This window comes from Camelus bactrianus, chromosome 14, assembly GCF_048773025.1.
Source record: "Camelus bactrianus isolate YW-2024 breed Bactrian camel chromosome 14, ASM4877302v1, whole genome shotgun sequence".
NCBI classification, from domain to species: Eukaryota; Metazoa; Chordata; class Mammalia; order Artiodactyla; family Camelidae; genus Camelus; species Camelus bactrianus.
In genome coordinates, this window is record NC_133552.1 from 55,135,975 (window position 1) to 55,157,975 (window position 22,001).

The 22,001-nt window shown below is 34.9% G+C and overlaps 1 long non-coding RNA gene across 3 annotated transcripts in view; it reads right to left on the reverse strand.

Annotated features, from left to right (window-relative positions):
* Nucleotides 1-1,511: 1,511 nt before the first annotated feature.
* LOC123617383 (uncharacterized) overlaps nt 1,512-22,001 on the reverse strand; it is a 293,513-nt gene continuing 273,023 nt past the window's right edge. For all 3 annotated transcript variants that reach the window (XR_012511747.1, XR_012511748.1, XR_012511749.1), the window contains exon 3: nt 1,512-6,925. This is a non-coding gene — a long non-coding RNA (uncharacterized LOC123617383). The remainder of the gene's footprint in view (nt 6,926-22,001) is intronic.

Consider the following 22,001-nt stretch of genomic DNA (forward strand, 5'->3'; position numbering starts at 1 on the left):
TAAAAGAAGACTCATGATATCGATGGTTATTAGAGTCTACATTCTTGGCACAAGTTTCAATGCCCATTACCAACAGGGTCCCAACCTCCCTTAACAGATTTTCTTATAACTGTCTTTCATGAATTGTCATCGGTAGCCTACCAAGTCAGCTTAATTGTGTTTTCCTGTTTACACGTTTACTAATACTCCTCTGTGGAAAAGTTTCTCACTCATTTACATCTATTCAAATCTTACTCGTTCTTCAAGAGACGGTGCAAATATAACTGCCTTCATGACCTTCATTAAAAGCCTCCTGACTAACGGAGTTGGAAATACTCTGCTTTCTGAGCGCCTCAGCAAGATTTTATTGCTCTGCAATTTCCTGTGGGGGATGTGCTCCATCTTTTGAGTGTCTGCCATCTCCTACGAGATTAAAATTTCTTGAGAGCAGATGCTGTGCATTCCTTATCTATTCATTTCACTCCGTGCCTTGCACGTAGTAGGTATGTGTTCAATTAATGTAAAATATGGTGATTAAGTTGAAATAAACACTTTATTTTCATGGTTAATTCAATGGTAGAGTAGAAATTGAATTATTCACTTAGTATTTAGGCAGTAAAAATGAGTTGTATGTTTTTACATAGGAAACCAAGAGTCCAACCTCCATGATAGTCAAACCAGAGGGAAAAAAATTACATGATTTTTATTCTTTTGGCATATGCATCAGCTTATGACTCCCATTCCAGTTCTTTGCTCTTTGACAATTTTTAAAAGTCAGGTTTCTGAGCAGTTGCTCAAGAAGTTAGATTTAGGGCTTTCAGTTTTGTAACATTCCTGATGGAACTGAACTGTTATTAAGTTCTAGGATTTCTAAAATTAGTCATTTACTTAATTTTTTCTAAATTCATTTTTTTTTGTAATGTCATGGTTTAATTCAGTGACATTTACACCATATACAAAGATTACCATCCCCTATAAATCATCTATGCTGGGCAAACTTAACCATTATAAATGGAAGCATCTAGGAAAAAGGCAGGTGACTTATATAGAAGATAAGGCTTTCAAGGCCTACCCTAACACCAAGCAGGAATTTAAATAGCGACTCAAGCAGTAAAATTGGATTTCATGTATCTTCTCCAGCTATCAAGGCTGATTTTTGAACATGCTTAATTAGCTCGGTCAAATTTTCCTCCATTAGCATTAGAAATCTAATAGCTCTAGTTTCCATCATACAAATATGCACCTTCTCTCATCAAAATATCACCTACAAGGAAAAAGGGTCATAGAATTTTATCTACATGTAACTTTGAGCGAACAAGTGCCTGCTACAAGACACTATGTTGATTTTTGGAAAAGGAGTTAACATATTTTACAAGGCCTTAGTGCGTGTGACATATTAAGATTTTTAATAAATTTTTATATATTATTATACAAATACGTTACTCTCCAAATGTCATATGCAAAATTATACTAATATTCTGGATTGTGTATGAAAATTGAACATCTGGCAAAAATCTTCAATAATTTTAAGATCCAATAAACAAGCATTTAATTAGTTTTTACTATTCACCCCTCCATTTACTCCCTGCTTTATGCCTGCCTCCCGCCTTGTGTTAGTGGCTGCGTTCCAATTTGGCACTGTCGCAGGTATTCCTTTGTGTCTGGCAATTGTCTGACTTCACATTCTCTTTTACTTCACTTCCAAACATTTTGTATTTCCTCCATCCATTAGATGACAAACGTCTCAAGGACTGCAACCGTGTCTCATTTGTCTTTGAACTTCAGCACCTAGAAGTATTAGAACATGATCAGTGTCAAGTAGAAGATTGTGAATTGAACCAAGTGACTGTTGGAGGGAAAAGGAGCGGTCCTCCTCCAGGACTCCCTAAAACTCTGTAGGCCCACAGTGTGCTCCTGACTTCTTAAGCAAATCCTTGATTCAGCAATTCTGCCTCTTCTGCCAACTCCAGCTCCTTACTCTGCTCCCACCATTAGCCGTTAAGTTCACAGCACATCCAAAGCCCACTGTTAATGGCACAGAGAACGGTCAGGGCTTCTCACCTGTTTGCCTTCAAGCCTCTACTTAGCTATATCCACTTCTACCTTAGAATAAAAATAAACTTTTCATGATTACTGAAGTTAGGGTATCAAGGTTGTTCCTAGATTTTTCAGTAGTAAGTATTGGCCCATGTCAAACATGATATATAGGTACAAAGTAATCCCATGACTTGAAGTAAAAAATGGAAACAAATATTTTATTTAAAACCCAATATGTACTCTGCTCTGTGCTACATATATCATCTATAATGTGGAGAAAACAGAACTTATACACCAAATAAGGATCTGTACTTAGTAAGAATCCATAATTACGTTTCAGCAGTGGGACTTCAGAATGTAAATAGGCTTTTGACATAAAAATTATATTTTAAGAGGATTATTTTATAATGTTAAAATAGTCAATTCAGCAGGAAGATATCACAACTCCAAATTTGAATAAATTTAATCACATGAGCTAAAACTAAATAAAACAAAAAATGGACAGAAACTGTATATATCTACACATATACTTTGAAATTTTAACTTCTTAGAACAAACACACACACACACCCAAAAAAACAGAAAAATATGGATTTAAACAGCACAATTAGAAATCAATAATAAAATAACTTTAAAAAGCTCAAAAATTTGGAAACTAAGTAACATAACCCCAAATGGAAATTTATTTTGAACTTTAATGGTAATGAAAATATAATACATTAAAACATCTGAAATAGATAAAATACTACTTAGAACAAAATTTACAACAATAAAAGCATATAATAGAGAAATTTAGCAAAGCCAAAAGCTGGTGTTTTAAAATGACTAATACAACTGATAAGTTCCTACCAATACCAATTATAAAAAAAGACAGACTAATCACTGTCAATAGCAGAAAAGTGAGTACACTACGGATCTTACAGAAATTTAAAATGTAATAAAAGAATTATATTACAAACAAATCCATGCTAACAAATGTGAAAAGTAATATGAAATGTACAAACTTCTTGAAAACACAAATTTAAAAACTGACATGAGAAAAAATATTAATGTACTTATAATTAAAAATATTTCCATGAAAATCCCCTTCCAAAAAGAGATGAACATGTTTTATAGAATCAGCTCAACTCTCCCCCCACCATACCAAAACATGACATGGACTTGAAAGGAAAATTACATGCTAAATAAACTCTTCCATGATTGCAGAAGCAAAATCCTGTGCAAGGTAGTAAACTGAATCCATCAGAATAGAAAGTACTAATGCTGTAAGACCCAGTGGAGTTTATTTTAGAAATGGAAGTTTGGTTTAATATCTGTAATTCAATAAATGCAATTCACTGTATTAAGAGCCAAAAAAAAAAAAAAAAAGGAAAAATAACAGCGTCACAGCAGATACATAAAAAAAACTGTGATAAAATTCAAAATTGATTCATTAAAATGCAGTTGTTATTTTGCAATATACTAATATAACAGAATTTCCTAATTTTGATAATAGGTATCTCTTTCCCCTCAAAAAAGCAAAAATTATTGTGATAGTCATAGCAGTCATTGCAATCCTTGGGTGGATTGTTAGTATTTAAAATCTGTAGCTTTTAAAATATATTAAGAAGATATTCAGTAGAAGACGTATTTAGGCTTAGATAATTGCTAAGTAATTTATCTTACGATGTATAAAGTATCTACAAATAGAGCAGGGATGATTTTCTTTTTTCATGAAAACAAGTTATATTACTGACTTTTTAAAAAGAGATTTTCATAATAGCTTTTTAGAATTTTATATAAATTTTTCAGAAAACAAAGTTATTTATTTTAGAAAACAGTGAGTTTTTAACACTCATTAATTTTACTCTATAAGTAATGTGCTTATTTTTCCACACTTATCACTTAGTAATTAAAAATAAACATCATACTGTTTGGTATATTTCCCCTTTTTTGCATCTTATATTCAAATTCAATTATTTGTATATATTTCTATTTCTTTGAAAGGCTAGCAAAGGTAAATTAACATTTATACCACTTTAAAAATGTATTAATGACTATAATATATTACAAAGTCCTTAGAAACTTAAATTTCCTATACATTATTGAATCGTTTTGCTTAAATAAGATCTACAGACTCACCAAAATAATAGAAATTCAAAACAAATATATCAATTTTCAAATTTAGTAATTCATGAAGTATGGAATTTGCTATTGTCACGAGGTGGTATTTCATTTGTGATGAATTTTAAAATAGCTATTTAGACATCAAGTTCCCCTGCTTTTTTCCTAAATCCTAATACATAGTAATCAACCAATACATATCCATGAAATTTCAGTTCTTCTCTAATGTACATAATAAAAACTCAAAAAAGAAAATCATAAAAATTTTAGTTACAAATGTGAAATCAACAATAGTCAGGCATCAGAAGTATCTTGACCCAGAAGAATCCTCCATGTATGACTGACAGGAAGGGGAGATGGATATGTTAATTTTATGCTTAATTGATTGCCATGCTCACAGAGCTGAAATCCAATGAGGACGAAGAAAAGTACCAGTGGAAGAGTAACTCAAGCAGGTATCATGTAGTTGGTGTGTTGTAATCCTCCTCATGCCATAAAACTGGTACTTTTTACCTCTTTCTCATTATTAAAAAATACTTTTTATGCTAGCTTAGAAAGTTTACAGATAAAATGGGGATTTACTTTAAGTAATATCATCTGTAGTCAAATTTGTTAGAGCACAGCTCTCTGTAAAAAACTTTTAAAGCTTTTACCCGTTAGGAACTTACTGTACCCTAAATTGTGTCACCCAATCCCAAATGACTTTTCAGGGCCTCCTACAGGAAGCATCTGCCTCCTTGCCACAGCAACATTGGGTTTGAGTTATCAAATCGTCCCAATGTCATCTATTCACTGGGCATTGCTTTCCGTTTAATTAAAAGTATCAACTTTCTAGTATAGTCTTCCACTAAACTATTTAATAAAATAATAATTATTAGCTAATAACTTAGTGATAATTTAGTGATTAAATATTTGTTGAGAAAATAAATGAATAAATGAGTGAATTATGTATGAAATTCTGACATAGGCTTGTATTTGCAACTGATTTTTGTACTCTTGTATGAATCACTAGCTATATATTAAATACACATTAAATACTTTGATATAAATTAAAAAATGAGTAAATTGAAACTTCCAGCTTTCAGGGAGATTACAATTCAGTTCTTCATTACAACTACTATTCCAATGACATTTTACTAATTTATAAACTTTGCTGAGTTGAATCCATGGCAGTTTACTTAGAAATAAATAAAAAAACAATAAGCAGTAGAGCTACTGGGTTAATAGGCAGTTTGCCTTCATAGAAAGGCACCTTGTATATTTTCCCATTGGCTGGGTTTAATGTAAAATAATGGTCTCCTTTGGATGTGCCATAACAACAAAGACACCAAGAAAAAGACACAGACAGTCCAGGTGAGCGTATGAAGATACAGTGTGTTTCTTCACTAAAGAACAAAGTGCAGGGTCAAGCACTGATCTTCTCGGAGTGGAATCCGTACCAGGCATTCAACTAAAGGCTGAGCAGAAGTTAGAGAGGAAATCAATATTTCACCACTGAGTATTTTTAGAGTTTAAAAAGATAGGACACAGAAGGCTCTGACAGAGAGCAAGTGAATGGTGCACAGTGTGTGTGTGTCTGAAATGTCTAAAAATGTTTCACTTGACAAAGCGGTAGAGAGTTATTCAGAGTAGCCAGCTTTGATAACTGTTTTTAACCTATCTTTCCTCAGATTTGGACGCAGAGACAAAATGTTATGTCCTGTGTAGACAAAGTCAACTGCAAATTATGGGTTTGCCTGGACCCATTTTTTAAAAAGAAAATTATTTTAATTACATGTAATGACTATTACTTGTAAAATAATTAGAAAAATGCAAACTGGTTCAAAGAAAAAGTTGTCTATTATTCAAATAACCAGAAATAATCACAGGTAATATAATGACTACATTGATTCATTCAGGTGTGTTACTTCACAAAATGGACTTGAGTCTTTCAACTGACGTATTTCATAAATGGAATTTCAGACTGTAATTTTTAATGGCATTAAAATATTTTATTACATGGAGATGCTGTAACATATTTCAGCAATTCCCAACAATTCTATGGGATATTAAAAAGCTATCCAGTGTGGTGCTTTTATAAGCCATGCTGTGGTGAAGGTGGCAACTTTTTTTAATTCATTGCAATTTATGATGAAATCCTGGGAGTAAAACTTGTAATATTTAAGGTCAAATTATCATCAGAGAAGTTAAAACAGTGTTTCCCCATCTGCACCAGAAATTACCCTTTTATTAATTTGCATTTTTTGCAACTTGGGCTGTTCTTTCTCATGTACGCTTTTGTGAATTATTGGTATCTCTGGCGATAGGTGACCTCTTATTCCTACATATTTGCTCCCTTTCTCTGCATTTGGATTAACAGCCCCACCACCACCTAATACTGTGTAACTTTTCAGGGCCTCCTGCGGAAAGTATATGCATCCCTGCCTCCTTGGCACTGAGATTGGTTTATCCACTGTGTATGGTGTGTGTTTAATTTTCTATATATTACGATGCTTTGACATCTTAAAAAAGGATCTTCCTGCCTGGGGAAAGACTGCTCCTCCCGGGGCTAGCTAATTTTGGTGGGGAGAGAAGGGGAGCTCAAACAATAAACACAGCTCTGGGAAAATGTATTCTGAAACACCTCGCTCTCTGTTTGGTGGTATATCAGGCAGGATGTGTTAGGGCATGCTAACGATTCCAAAATCCGGGCACCTCATAATGTTTTATTTATTTAACCTCACACTGCATGTCCAGTACATGTTGTCTAGAGGTTTAGCTCCATGTCTTGTCTCTCTGGAATCCAGGCTGATGGAGTAACCACTGTCTGAAAAAAAGGGAGAGGGAAAGAGAGAAATGATAAATTGCACAGTGACTCTTAAAGTGCTTTTTTCTGGGTAAAACGTTTATCTCCGCTAGCATTTCATGGACCAGAAACAATGCAAATGAGCACAACTAACTCTCAGCGGAAAAGTAGTACAATCCTGGACAGAACATCTTAAATATCTGAGAAACAGCTATAATGTCCCCCACCGATGACAGTACCCAAATATTAGACTTCCAAGTCAGGTGCCAGATGAAGATTGCACGTATCCTGGTAGAGAAGGAGTGATGAAATGGGTGAGGGAAAAGGGAAGAAAGATTCCTAGGAACCTAACAGTTTAACCACTCAGTCTTCTGTGACAGCACACGTCTGTAGCTCAAACACAAGTCCCATGAGTGATTCTAGAAACACTCCCAGATGTATGTATATTTGTTAGTTTTTCTGTGTTTTTGCTGTTGTTATGCTCTGTTGGGCCCACAGTTTTCCTTCCTTTCAGTTCCTGAGGGGAAAGAAAATTCCTGCATGCAAAGCTTTACCTATAAACAAAAATTTTTATACAGTCTTGGAAAAGATAGTTCTTAAATAAAATTGGTTCTCTTTACTAGATCAGCTAGAGGTTTTAGATACACTAGTATCAATGTATCACTGCCTTGGCAGCCTGTAAACATGGGAGTGTGAAGTAACTGGCCAGCCGTAAAATGGGGATAGAACAATTATTTAATTTCTTTGTATGAACAAAGGATCTTACAATTTCAAATATAAAGCTTGAAAATAGTCCTCCTCACCTCTCTTTTAACACAATACACGGTAAACTCAATGGAAAAAAAAAGTCTTTCATTTTGAAAAGAGAATCATTTAAGAAATGAAACTATCATAAGAAAATGAAAATTGGAAACTAAATTCCAATAAATGTTGATTCAGTGCCATTTGCTAAATAATGTGAGCATATCAGAGTCATCACAATTGCCAAGAGTCTGCATACATCCTTGCCTTCTGTCGTAGGATGAAATGAAAGAACTTAGAAATACGTATTATGGATAAGGCTCTAGGCACTAGTTCAGAGTCTGACCTCAATATACATTATAAGAATATATATGAATAAGATAGTTAAATTTGTACTTCTCAAAAACAGAATGTATATTTAACCTATAGCCAACAAATATAAAAAGGCACAGTGAATAATTGCAAGTACAGTGAATAATCTGGTGGGAAACAATGAATAGTGTTTTCTTTCATCTGGTGAATACTTGATCCTCTTGCCCAGGAAAAATGTAGAAACAGTCCCAACTTCTGCCTATTGGCTTCTCTGGGAATTCTTATGTATTTCTTAACTACCGTGAGACACCTGGTAACTCAGGAAGCACCTACTGAGTAAAAGCCTCCTTGATACTCGTTTTACACTGGTGTTTCTCAGCGTCCTATAGAAATAGTTCCTGACCTCCATAGTTCTGAGCCCTCAATCAGATACCGCGGGAGAATTCTCTGATTGCTTCAAGGAGGTAGTGCTCCTGCATAGAGCTGTGGATAAAACAGTAGTTGTTTTATGATTCACTAAGTTTACCTGACGTAAAAGCCCATCTGAAAGAGGAAAGGTATTGCATGATAAAGTAAATCACAGTGCAACAATGTGTATAGAGCTTGCATCTCTGAAAGCTTGGGGAAGGGTCACCACTGTCCCAGCAAACATGGTACCCCACGAGGCAAAGGGAATGGGTAGGTCCGTATCTCGAGTCACAGTTGTTCTGGGTTGTGAGAAAGGATGTTAAGACAAGCTTATCATCATCATCTTTCACTTCTGAAGAGAAATTTTCTTTCCAATGACCTTAAGAAAGGGGCCCAAAAGAAGGTACTGTAAAATCATGATTTCTATTTAAATACGTGAAAGAAGAAAGAGATACATAGTTTTGGAGGGGAGTCAAAGGGTACGATCACTAATAATCAGCATGCCCTGGGTCTGCCGTTTTCTTCTGGAAGGGCTTTGCTGTCCTGATTTAAAAGTCAGGCCAATAGTTTCCTTTGACATGGCATTTAGTGTGAGTAGTAATTCTCCCATTCAATTTTACTATCTTTGAAGTAGTTACTCTTATAATCTTCATTTTACAAATGAGGAAACAGTCTTAGGATAAGTAGCTTGCCCAAGGACTCTATGTATGTTACAAATTACATTCTTCCCAGAAGCACTGAACTGAATTTGTAAGTTCTTCTGACTCCTATATTATAGAAAAATGTACTTAATATCAGATGATTTTTTTCTAGAAAATGTATCTAGATATTAAATGCAGATGATTTTAATCTGCATTGTTTTATTATTACCATTATAATTATTAGACGATTAAACTCTATCTAGTTGATATATGTAGAAGGTGAAATTACTTCATAACTCTAATCCCAAAGCAAAAACCACTCAACAATTTGATATATATTCTTCTAGGTAAATGAGTATGTTTTAATTTACAAAATACTGTATTTATGTAGCTATGCCATTTTTCCCCCTTAACCAGTCTCCTTATGAGTTGAACTGTTTCTACTTTTTTTGAAATTTCAAAACAATGCTGCAATTGATTTCGAAATTTCTTCTAAGGAATAAATCTATATATGAGACAGTTATTCCCTTTTTCTTTTTAATACTCAGTTATTTTGTATTCAAAAAATGGCATATTTCCCCCCAAACTTCACTAATAAGGAAAAAATATTGGTTATTTGGTAACCAGGAGTTTGCCTGCATATAACCAATAAACAGACTCACAAATCACTACTTTCCTTAATGACTGAAATAAAGCAAAGACCCTGGATGACCTACAGAGAAAGAAAAAAAGGGAGTGTGAAAGTACTGAGGAAAGCACTTGTGTGATTGATTTCCGTTTCTGTATCCCTAATGGAGCAGAATCCTTTAATTAAGTTTGTTATAAATGGGATTTTAATTATTGTTTCTATTGAAATCCAACTTCTCTTGTTATATGAATAATTTTATAAAGGTACCTATGGTGCAGCAACATCATGGTCATTTCCCCCCATCTGACAATTAAGTTTAACACAGTTCCTTGAATTAAATTCCTGTGAAAATTGCAGAGGTAGAAGAAAAGATGAAATCGAGTGAAATAGATCTACTAGGTGAAACCTTTTTCTAGAATAGACTAATAATAATAAAATAGTATTATGTGCTCCCAGAGGGTTTTTCCATACCAGTTTTCTTCCATCACACCTAACAGATTATAGACGTTTCTGTCTTTGGGAAAATCCTTTTCAGGCTCTATGCATACCCACAAGATACATAAACCTCAAAAGGTGCATGCCCAAAGGCACACTGGGGCGAATCTAACTACTCTGAATTGTCAGAGTAAGTGGATCAGATATGAGAGGGAGGATACAGGGACAAGTAAATGCAGAGTTGGATGAAGACATGAGATAGATGGATAGATATTTTAAATTGAATGTTTATATATTCTATGCAATATAATAGGGCTTTACATAAATTATGCTTCTTAACCTATGAAGTAGGCATCTTAATTAAGATGTGGAAATTGAGGCTTAAAGCTGAATCGTCCATGATTTTGCACGTAAGAAATGGCTCACTCAGTATTGAAACTTGAAACTGGAAAACACACACACTCATTCATTCAACATAACTAAGTGACTCTTATGTGCTAGGTTTATACCAGGCATCTCAGATCAAGCGGGGAACAAAACAGACCGAATCTCTTCTGCTCTCATACAGTTTATATTCTACTCAGAAGAGACAATAAAAAATACAAGCGTGTGTTGTAGCGGGGGCTAAGAAACACGATGAAAAAAGTGAAGCCAAGGTAGGGGAAGAGATCATGAAGGCGGCGAGCCTAAGACAGTTTTTTATAGGGAAGGAAGACATCTAGCAGAGACTTGAATGAAGTGTATAGCACTGCCATCAAGCCGTCTGGATGACAGGCATTTCTCACAAAAGGAAAAGAGCAAAGACCCTCAGGTGGGAGTTTGCTAGATGTGGGAGGAACGCTGCAGGGGACCAGTCTGACCAGACAGAAATGTGCCGGGAGTGTTGCCGGAGGAGGAGGGTGTTAGGAGGTGAAGCAGAGTAGTTATCAGGGAAAGACCACACAGCTCTTCATTTGGCATTTTGTTCTATGCGATAAGGAAGCCAGTGGAGAACTATTGGAAGAGAGACGACAGGTTCCTAGTGTTAGAGGAGGATGACTCTGGCTGCTGTGGGGAGAACGGATGGGAGGGAGAAAGAGAAGAAACAAGTTAGGAGAGTGATTCTCAACCCTATCAAGTCCAGTGCATTTTTTAAAATAAAAAATAGTAAGAATGCCTTCTTTACTATTCTGAATAAACCTGCACTACCTATACAACAGATTACCAAATAAATCAACACTTAGAATAATACAAAATTTCAAAAGCCCTGATCAGGCTACAAACATACCACAGGAGAGAAGACAAGCTCAGGAAAGTCCTTCTGGGTCACTACCATACTCCATCCCCCAAAGTTGTTATTTCTCAACATGAATCGGAGTAAGAGACAAGAACAGAAATCAGTGCTTTAATTCCAATATGTCATCTCAATGCTATCATATACAAAATACTCCCAAATTTCCACAGTATTCTTTCTCAGCACACTGGAAAACAAAATCTGCTTTCCTTTGACTTCCACTAGGTCAGGGTGATTTCCATAAGAATATTGGCTGCAAAGGGGGGACTCCTTGTTGAGACAATTCCAGAGCTTGAATCAGCTATGATGAAACACAGAAAAAAGTATTACCCTCTATCAAACACAGAAAATGTGTGATTTCACAATGTTTCTGTGCGGTACTACTGTTTGACAACCATGATGTTGAACTGCACTAAATATTAATTTGTATAATACAGTACTCATAAAACTAGGCATAAAACACAGCAGGGGAAATTGCGTTTTCTTACTGTTAAGACTATTGTTACAGTCTTCTGGTACCTCATGCTGTCATCTTCCTTAGCAGACTGATGTTTATTTTCCCAGCATACATTGACTGCCATCAGTAGCATTACTAACTTGTCTACAGTTATGTTACCCTCAGAAGCAGTAAATCTTGCCGAACGAGAAAGGGTCTTTAGATTCAAAAGATACTCGTAATCTCCTGCCATGAATTTAATCAAAATTCAGAAATGACATGTGGATGCTTGCTTCTAGCAAACACAGTTTATGTTAAACCTGGGAACAGCTTTGGTCTTGACCTATAACTCATTACGATGAAGGGCCAGGAATAACTTCAGATGTCGTTTTCCTCCGTTTTTACGTGTGCAGTCTGTATAAATGAATGAATGTCACAGCTCTCTCGTCTCACATAAAGGGTATTTGCCAAATAGGTCCCTTCACCCCTTCCAGAGGCATTCCCTGATTATTTCTTAATCTTCTTGTTCTTGTCACAAACTGTGAAACTGTAAATTTGATTCCATTTTTTCCAGAATACCCACAATGTTTTTTCTACAAAAACTACAGTGATTGAAAACATACTATGTAAAGGCAATTTCTTCCTTTTCTATTTGGTTCCACTCCTGTCTCCTTTATTCTTGGCTCTCAATATATATTCACATCCAGACAGACCCCTCTCACTCTTGTCACACACACCCCTCCCGCCAGAGACCTGCCTCAGGCATGCTTCCACAGAATAGCTGATGAGAGAAGAATATGACACCTGGGAGGAGATGGTTACAAAGCTGACCAGACACTGTGTGCTGTACTGTTTCTCTGCCTTCTCCCATGTGTCTGCTGTGGCCTTTCTTGATCTTTATTGCCATTTTAGAAGTAATCTCAAAGTCTGGAGCATTCTTAGCTCAAACCTAAGCAAAAAGGAAGAATAGAGAACAGTTACAGAATTTCAGAAATTCAGAGAAAAGAGGTTACTTTGATGTGTTTCAAAACCTATTCACTTTGCATGGATGGGAAAGTTAGCATCAGGAAGGGGATTCCGGAATTAAGGACATTGAAAATATCTAGTAAGAAAGAAACTCATTAATTGGCTAATTCCACCAGATGTGGAAGGATCAGAGGTATGCTCTCTCTTTTTGGCAAAGGTAAACCCTACAGTTCCCAAACAACTACAATGATGCTTACCTTCAAATTCCCTAGAGAGAGAGAGAAAAAAATCTGGTTTACTCCACCTGTCATTCACATTCTCATCTAGATTTTTGCGTTGATTAAAGGTAATATATTTTGCTTACTGATCCCATTTCTGCAAATGCCTTTCTGTCTCATGCAAACCCATGATGCAGAGCGGCAGATCCGAGTCACTGTGCACTCCTGGACAAGATACGATTTTAAGACTTAAGGCTGAGGTAGCTCCTCCTTTCTAAAAGCTCCCTGGAGATACTCATAGTCATTTACATCTTCTGTTGAAAATCACTAATGCAAAGGTTTCTGTGTTGTGCAGGTTCAAAAATTTAAAACTAGATGAAATATTTCTGTATTAATTGCCATTTTATTGTACTCTTTTTATATTTAAAAGAATTTCAAAACTACTGCCTCTTTATTTGAAAATATCTGCTATCATTTTTCCCTTTTTCAAAAACTGCCTATTTGTTTGTATTTCAAACAAGTTCATCCCAGATGTAAAAATGGAGTTAGAAATTCAAAAGCCACAATGGAAGTTTTAATTATCTAAACCGAGGAATCTAGAGTTGACTGGTAAATCTTCCCACGATAGCCCGTGAAACAGACTAATCACAGGCCACTGGCTCAGTGGACATTCAATAAATAACAATCAGTGAAGGTGATAACGTGTTGCTCTAAGTTGACTCCAGTTTTAAATAACCACTTTCAAAACTGCACCTTAAAAATGGCATGAGCATAAAAAATATTTATGAGTGACAGTTCTCTTCATCCCTTCCAAACAAATGATTTGGTTCTGGCAGACAATACTGGATCGCTAGTATTTGGGCTTTCATTTTGGAAATCCAGTGTAAGAATAGAACACCTTACATATGAGTTACTACTGTCAATCAGAAGAAAGAGCTAAAATTTAAATAATAAAAATTAATTACATCTATATTGGAAAAGATTAAAAGAAAACAAATCAGGAAATGTGAGTTGGTGAAATAATTTAAATAAAGGAATAAAGTTAGACTGAAATTATAGACATGGACAAGTGGAAAAGGCTTTGTGAGGGTGGCAACAAAGGAGTGTGACAGTCCCAGTATGTTTACACTGGTATCTGAATTAAGGACGGCAACTCTAACATTCATTGGGAAAGAAAGCTTAGGTACCAGTACAAGAAAAAATTACCTAATTTTATCCTTAATAAAACACTTGGACGATATAAAACTAAGTTATGAAATTTCTTATTTAAAATACCTTAAAGATATATTTAAGAATGATTACAATAATTCACCCAGTTTGCTATGAATTTAAGTAGAGCCTCCTACTTCAAAATCTGAATTTCTGGGTCTTTTTCTGCTCTGGAACAGCTCAACAGCAGGACTTCCCTAAAGTCAAGTAAGGCCTCCATTTCTTTATTCTACTAGCAGATTAATGTATTTTTCAACATCAAAATAAGATTTATAAACAGGGTTTCCCCCACCGAAATCCCTGGGAATATTAATAAATGATTTAGTAAAATAAAAAAGTGATTTAGATGTATGTGCCTATTCCACAACTCACATCTATAGTTACCACAAATGCATTAGAAAATAACCAACCTACTATTATGTAGGGGGGGAGGGAGGAAATAAACGTTAAATGCCTACTGATCAACAGTGAAATCTTTCAGTTTCTCTTCTGCTCCACAATGAATTCTAAATTAAATGGTATTCTTGAATGTTCTAGATGAGGATACATTTTTTGAGCAATAGTTTTTCTTCTCACATGAAATGCAGCATCTTGATTATGTCAGTCCTTCCCTTTTTGGCCTTCACAGATGGACTGCGGGAGAAACTGTTTCGTCCACATTGACACTGACTATACAAAACAAGTAGTGGCCTCTACCTCAGGTGTAAAAAGGAAGTACACAGAAGGAGCTTCTCACAAAACAGTAGCAACAGTGCTTATGTCAGAAGATTTAAGCACCTGGAGAGTAAGGACCCAGCTGTTATTCAGAAGAGACTTAAAACGTGTACAATAGTCAAAGAAGCATTATTTAGGAAAAATTGAAATCATTAAGAAACAAACCTATAGCAGTTGACAGCACAGAGGATGGAAGGAATGCACAGGCACTCCTTTGAAAACTGTTAACTCTTGTAAATGAGGCAACAGCATTCCCTAAGGTTAACAACTGGACTACTCACAAAAATCAAAAGCAGAACCCTAAAAAAATCCCATGATCAATGTTATCTTTTGGGTTCAAGATGCCAATTTTAAAAACTGTTATAGTAAATAATTTAAACAACTTCTGTGTTTTATCAGGAGATTTTTTAATAAAATACTTTAGTGTTACTATTATGAGATCTGATTATGGTACCAACAATGCTTTATTTGAAAACAAAAGATTGTCTAATTAAATGCCTTTCTAGGGAACTGCTTGCTGAAATCTCAGAAAAATTTTATATTGATAAATCACACACTATGTTTCATATTAAGACACTCTACTACACACACACACATCACAGAAGACAGAGCTTGTACCATGTTATTTGTGCTTCTGCAATGTCCCTTCCCCGTTCCTCCTGTACTGTGCTCTCATTTGTTAACTGTGCAAATAACTGAACTATTTCTTTTCCTCACTCCTTGTCCACTTGATAAGGTCACAGGCATCCTTCAAAATTCAGCTACAGTGACTATATCTTTATGAAGCAAAACCTAAACCCTTCACAATCATTTGCTGGATTGTGGACACCCTCAACCCCTCTTCCACGGTTTCCTATATTCCCATAGTGTTTCCTGTAGGAGACTGAAATGTGTTACAGGAGAGGACATGCAGAGAAAATGGCAAAAATAGTTCTCAGTTATGATTCCTGATATGTGACTTATGAATTTATTAGCAGTGTAACTTTAATCAAATTGGTCAGTCTTCTGAGCTTCACTTTAGTCATGTTAAAGTGGAGCTAAGTTAGACCTACCTTACAGGTTACACTAATGGTGATGTGAGCTCAGACATGTGAAGCTCATCACACGGCACTGGTCCTGAGTAAACAAGAAAGGACAGTCGTTATCATGACAATCACAAGGATGAGGATAACATGCCCTCACTAGACCATGGGGTCTTTGAATATTTGACGACTTTTAAAGTAAACCTTAGTGATATTGTTACCTCCAGGGCCCAGGAACTACTGTTACAGATTATCAAATCTTTGTTAAATTTTAAAACTATAAGTAGCTGCTCAGGAGATGCTGTGTAGCAAGTAAGAAAAAAAGCGTTAAGAGGACAAATAATTTAATACTACATATGGAAGGTAAACTTAAATTTTATCTAGTGGTCGACAGGTAACCATTGACATATTTAAAACAAGGAACTGACATGATAAATATCACCATTTTAGAAACACAGCAGTCCATTGAACATGTTTTTATTCTATGTATCTAAATGGAAATATTTATTAGTTTCAGCCATGAGTTCTCGTGTCTATTATAGATTGTAGAAAAGGGATCAAAGTTTAATTATTATTTTAAAGGACATTTTTATTCATTTTGTTCTACTTATTAAATATTATTATATCCAGGATTTGCATCTTTTTACCCTGTGTATTTCATACTGTCTGCCATATGTACATTTTTGTGAAGGCAAAATGAGGAAAATGTATACAAGGTTGAAAGTTCATTAAAAGGCTTGTAACCAAATGTTAAAAGCTAAGTAATTATAGAAAAGATAATATAGAATTATAATAATTTTCTAGTTGCTATTCACAGGGGAAGAAAACTTGACAAGACAAGAAAAGTCCCTTGATAGATTAGTAGGGCATTAAACAAGATTTCATTCACATTTCTGCATTAGAAGATAAGAATTAGTAGCTTTCATGCTTTTTTATGCTCTTAATACTCTGTAGAACTCTCCTTAAGCCTCAGAGGCTATTTACCTTTCTTCACAATGTACACGTGTGTCAATCTTTAAAGACTTGGAAAATCTGAACAACAAATCCTCTAAAGCAAACAACATGTGTCTTAAGTGTATCAATTTGCTAACATGTATTTAGTCTTTCTCATTACCATTATTCCTGCAGTAAAAGCAAAATGTCAACTGTGAGTTGGGCTTTAAGTAATTTTTAAAAATAGAAAAGCTAGTGATTCTTATAGAAAAATAATATTAAGCATGAAATATTGGATTACTATACATTGAGGTTGAATGATATCACTTTACCTAATTAACAATACTTTTAATCAAACATGAACTCAAACTTTATCTTATAAGGACATCTTTTGTTGGTGTATATTTCAAGGACTCTCAGTTACATACCTTCCTTTGAAAAATAGTTGTCTAAGATCAAGAAACTGTCCTTACATAGCTATAATGTGACCATAATAATAAAAAAAAAAGTGTTTTATTATAATTTCTTAGGAGCTACAAGGTGGCTCCACCAAGAATGCAGAAATCAAAGAAATAGATTACCCTCTAGGAGTCAAAGAAAGAAGACAATGGAGCAAGTGTGCAGAACTAGAACCCTACATATGTAATTATGTAAACACTGTGTCCACTAGAAGTGCTTATTAGCCCCAGGAGCAGAGGGAAGTGGTCACCAAGGCAAACGTTGTGAATGCCCATGTCACCACCGTATAGCGGAAGGAAGCTTGAGGTCTCCTAGAATCACCAGTAGAGATGAATGTAGGTGATTATAGCCAGTGGATTTTAAATATTCTTATCCCCAAAATGAACATTGATAAGTTTTTCTTCAAAAGTTATTGTTTAAAAGATGAAAAGACAAGCCACAGATAGGGAGAAAATATGTGCTAAATATATATGTGATCAAGGGTCTCATCTCATCAAGACTATATGAATTCTTACGGCTCAATAATAAGACAGACAATCCAATTTACAAAAGGTCAAACAGACATTTCACCAAAGAAGACAGATAAATGAAAAGATGCGTATGAAAAGAAGTTTAACATCATTAGTAATTAGGAAAAAGCAAAATAAAACTACAAAGAGATACCACTATATACCCACCAGGATGGATAAAATCAAAAAGACAGACAATACCTAGTATGGGCAAGGATGTGGAAAAATAACCCTCATGTACAGCTGATGAGAATTTGAAATAGTAAAACCTCTTTGAAAAACAGTTTAGCAGCCTCTTAAAGATTAAATATACACTTACCATATGGCCTACAAGAAATGAAAATAGATGTTTACACAAATACATACATGAATGTTTACAGTATCTCTATTCATAGTCAAAAAATAGGAGCAACAAAAAGATAAGCAATTGTTCAATAGATAAATAAATAGTAGTCATCCCTTTATTAGAATAGTATACATAAATAGAAAGGAAAACTGACATATTGCAACCATATGAAAAACTCCCAAAGGTATTATGCTAACTTAAAGACATCAGACAAGCACACAAAAACTGTTTTGATTTATAAGAAATTTCTAGAAAATGCAAAAACCATGGAAACAGAGCAAAACAAATTATTGGGGAAGAGGGATAGAAGGAAGGATGGGTGAATTGACAGGAAGAAAGTTTTAGGGATGATGAAAATGTTCTAAAATTAGGTTGTAGTGATGGTTGCCCAACTGTATAAATTCAGTAAAACTCATCAAGCTGTACATTTAAAATGGGGGAACTTGGAGGCTATAAATTTTCCCACAATAAAGCTGTTAAAAACATTAGTAAGACATGCAAGTCAAGGAAATCTCTATTTTCGTCTTATAAAATGAATGTTATATAAAAACTCACAGGGCATAAAATGATTTTAAACATGAGGAAATTCAAGTGACAATGTATGAAACATCAAATTAAGAATCAATCAATAGTTGGATATTTCCTAATTCTATACTCCAACTGGTCCTTTCTTTAAACTATGAGACATCACTGAATTAGGTGAGATCAAGAATGCATCATTAACTAATTAATTCTAAATTTAAAACCAGGAATTTAAACAGATTCTGGTGATACCTGGAAGGAGATTTTAGACGATATGGCAGAGATTTAATGGAAAACCACCAGAAGAAAATACGTTAAGAAACACCTGTTACAACTCTGAGTCATGGTTTTAACCATGGTATCAATCACAGCTTAAAATATATAAATTAGAGTCCAGTTGAACCCACAGGGGCTGAAGTCTGCTGTGGAACGCCATGACAATTCATAGTAAAATGATGTGGACAGGCTCCACCTCCCAGTGTATCATCTACCAGGGGAAAAATTTGACCTAATTAGGGGATTGATGTATCCATTTCTCAAACTGATCCACACTCTACTACCTCACAAAACCATCAGCACAACTTACTGGAATCCAGAAATGTGTAAACCAGTTTGCTAGGAGCTAGTTCTCCAGATGTATCTCAGGTTTTTCTTGCAGGAAGGCCCTATTGTCTTTTGTTTACAGATTATCTTCTCAAGTATGTTTGGATAGTGAATAGCCTTGGAAAATGAAGATAGTGTCTTTTTGGAGCAAAAGCTAGGTTTGTTTACTGCCCATAAGAAAAGATTTAAAGATCCAAGCTCAGGGCTCCTCTCTTGTAACACAACCTGCTAGATGTGCAGATAATACCTGTGCTGCTTTGTGTCACCTTCTGGGATCAGGGACTTGGAGAATTGGAATAAATGCTGATACTCTGTCTACTGCTTTGCTGAGAGTAATAAAGTCCTTTGTCTCTGTCACAGGAATCTTGTGGCTTCTGCCAGCATCCGTGAAACTGTTGCAAGTCAACTTACTAGCTTGCAAGTAAGATAAAATCTCAGATTCCTCACAGTTCTTAACACAGTTCCACTTTAAACCTTTCTTGTTTGGTTGTCAACCCTATTCCAGAGCGGAAACGCCTAAATTTATTTTTTGAATAGTTATAACTGTGCAATCCTTTATAATCCAGTCATTTAAAAACAAACAGGACCTAGTAAATTTATACTCAATTTTTATTTGCTTTACTATTTTCGTATGATTTCCTAAAATAAAATTTTTGAATAGAAAATATCAGTGAATAAAAAAAATACAATGTAAAATATTAAAGATAAAAGTACACAAAAAATCAGTGCGACTGTATATTTACTCCAGTTTTTTCAACTTTTTAACTACAAGATCAATTTATTAATTGCATAATTTGAAAATCAAATGCATAAATTTTTCTAAACATCAAAAGTACACTTTACAGCCTAAAATCTAAGAAAAAAGCTGTTTCTTAAACTAATAGTCATCTTCATAAGAATACAAATTTAAAGATATGCCAACAATGAATGTTAGAAATAATGTAACAAAATAACGACAATTTCTCTTTTGCCAATTTAAATAAACATTTTGATAAGCTCAAGTCTTAAGAGATAGTCTTAAGAAAAGAAGTCAATACAGGTGTAGCCTACTCATTTGAAGATTGCTGGTTCGGGGACTTTACTGTGACCCATACTTAGTAAAATAGTCATTATTAAATCTGCTTTCTAGGTTGAATCAATAGTCATTGATAAAATGCCCTCAAAAGAACATGTATCATTTTGTGCAATTTTGAAAGTGCTACTTGTGATAATGTAAGTGTCCTTAACCTTTTGGGAGGAAAAACTGAGTGCATTATTGTCCTCATAGTGACAGGAATGGCAATCATGAAACTGTATTTTGAGAAGACCAAACCTATTTTTTTCCATCGACAGCTCAATATCAACACAATTACTTTGCTTTGGAGAAAATAAAAGTTGGCTTTAGAATGTCAAAGCCTGGAAATAGTTAATCTCTACAGGCAAGGGCTTTTTCCTTTAAGACTTAATTTCAAGGCTGGTTTGAAGCATTTTAAAGAATTCTCCAGGCATTACACCACGCACTCACACACACACACACACACGGAAAGGCACTCACTTATAGAGCAAGATTTGCTAGTTAAATATATTAATAATCAAAGACACAAATTATAAGGACAAACACAGCTGAAAGGTATTAAGCTTCGTATTAACAACTATATGTGTAACCAATACCTTTTTAAAGTGTTTTTAATAAACGCATAGGTACTATAGGATGAACAAGAGTAAAGACAAATCAGAAATTCTTAATCACAGTAGTTTAAAGTTATATATGTTTTTCTGTCCTGGAAATGTTTTTTTGATAACAGGAAACATATCCAAAGAAATTTAAATTCAATACACCACTCCTTTTATGTATAAATATATTAACATGTTTGTGTGCACATGCATAATTGTGAAGTTCAATATATAAAATCAATTGGGGGCAGAGAGACTTAGAAAAATATAAGCCTGAGTTTTATCACGCAAAACAGGGAAAGAGGCTGAGCTCCCCACCGGAGCCAGTGCAGAGCCGAGAGGGCCAGCAGGCTGAGGGAGGGAGGAGGCTGAGCATTCAGGGACCCTGACATTTCTGTAGGGAGGGTGACAAGAGGCTTGAGTCAATCTTATTTATACTTCAAATGACAGGGCAACCATAACTAACTTCTAGTTAATAGTAGGCTCACCATAAGTGAAATTATTAAAAATAATAAAGCTGATGCTAAGAATTAATTTAATAAAACTAATGGTGAGACTTCTGCATTCTGAACCAGTTTATTGCTGTCAAGGTCTTCACTTTCAGATTCTGCTCATCTGTTCTCAGGTCTAACTTTTAGTAAGCTCTTCATCAATTAGCAGGTGGCACATTTTGAATCTCAGGGCCATTCTATGAGTTGGTGATGGTCTATCTTTCAAAACTTATTATTTCCTGAAATTCCCATCTATGTAATTTTTTTTTTAAATACAGAGGGTGTGGCTACCAGCCTTTCCTGTTGGCTTCCAAATTTCCATATGCCCATTGCACCCACCATACACCATGTCATACATCCTATTCTGAGGCCTCATCCTGACCCCCGTCCCTTAAATAAATATCTACCTGTCAATATTTTGCTTTCACTAGGATTCTCTAATCTACTCTAATTCACTGGGTAAACATACAAAGTGGATTGCCCAGAACATCTCCAGTTGAAGCCTGCTGTTCAAGTGTAATTGTAGCATCTCCTTTATCCTCTCAAAACTTTCCAGGTTTGGAGGATGAATTATATAG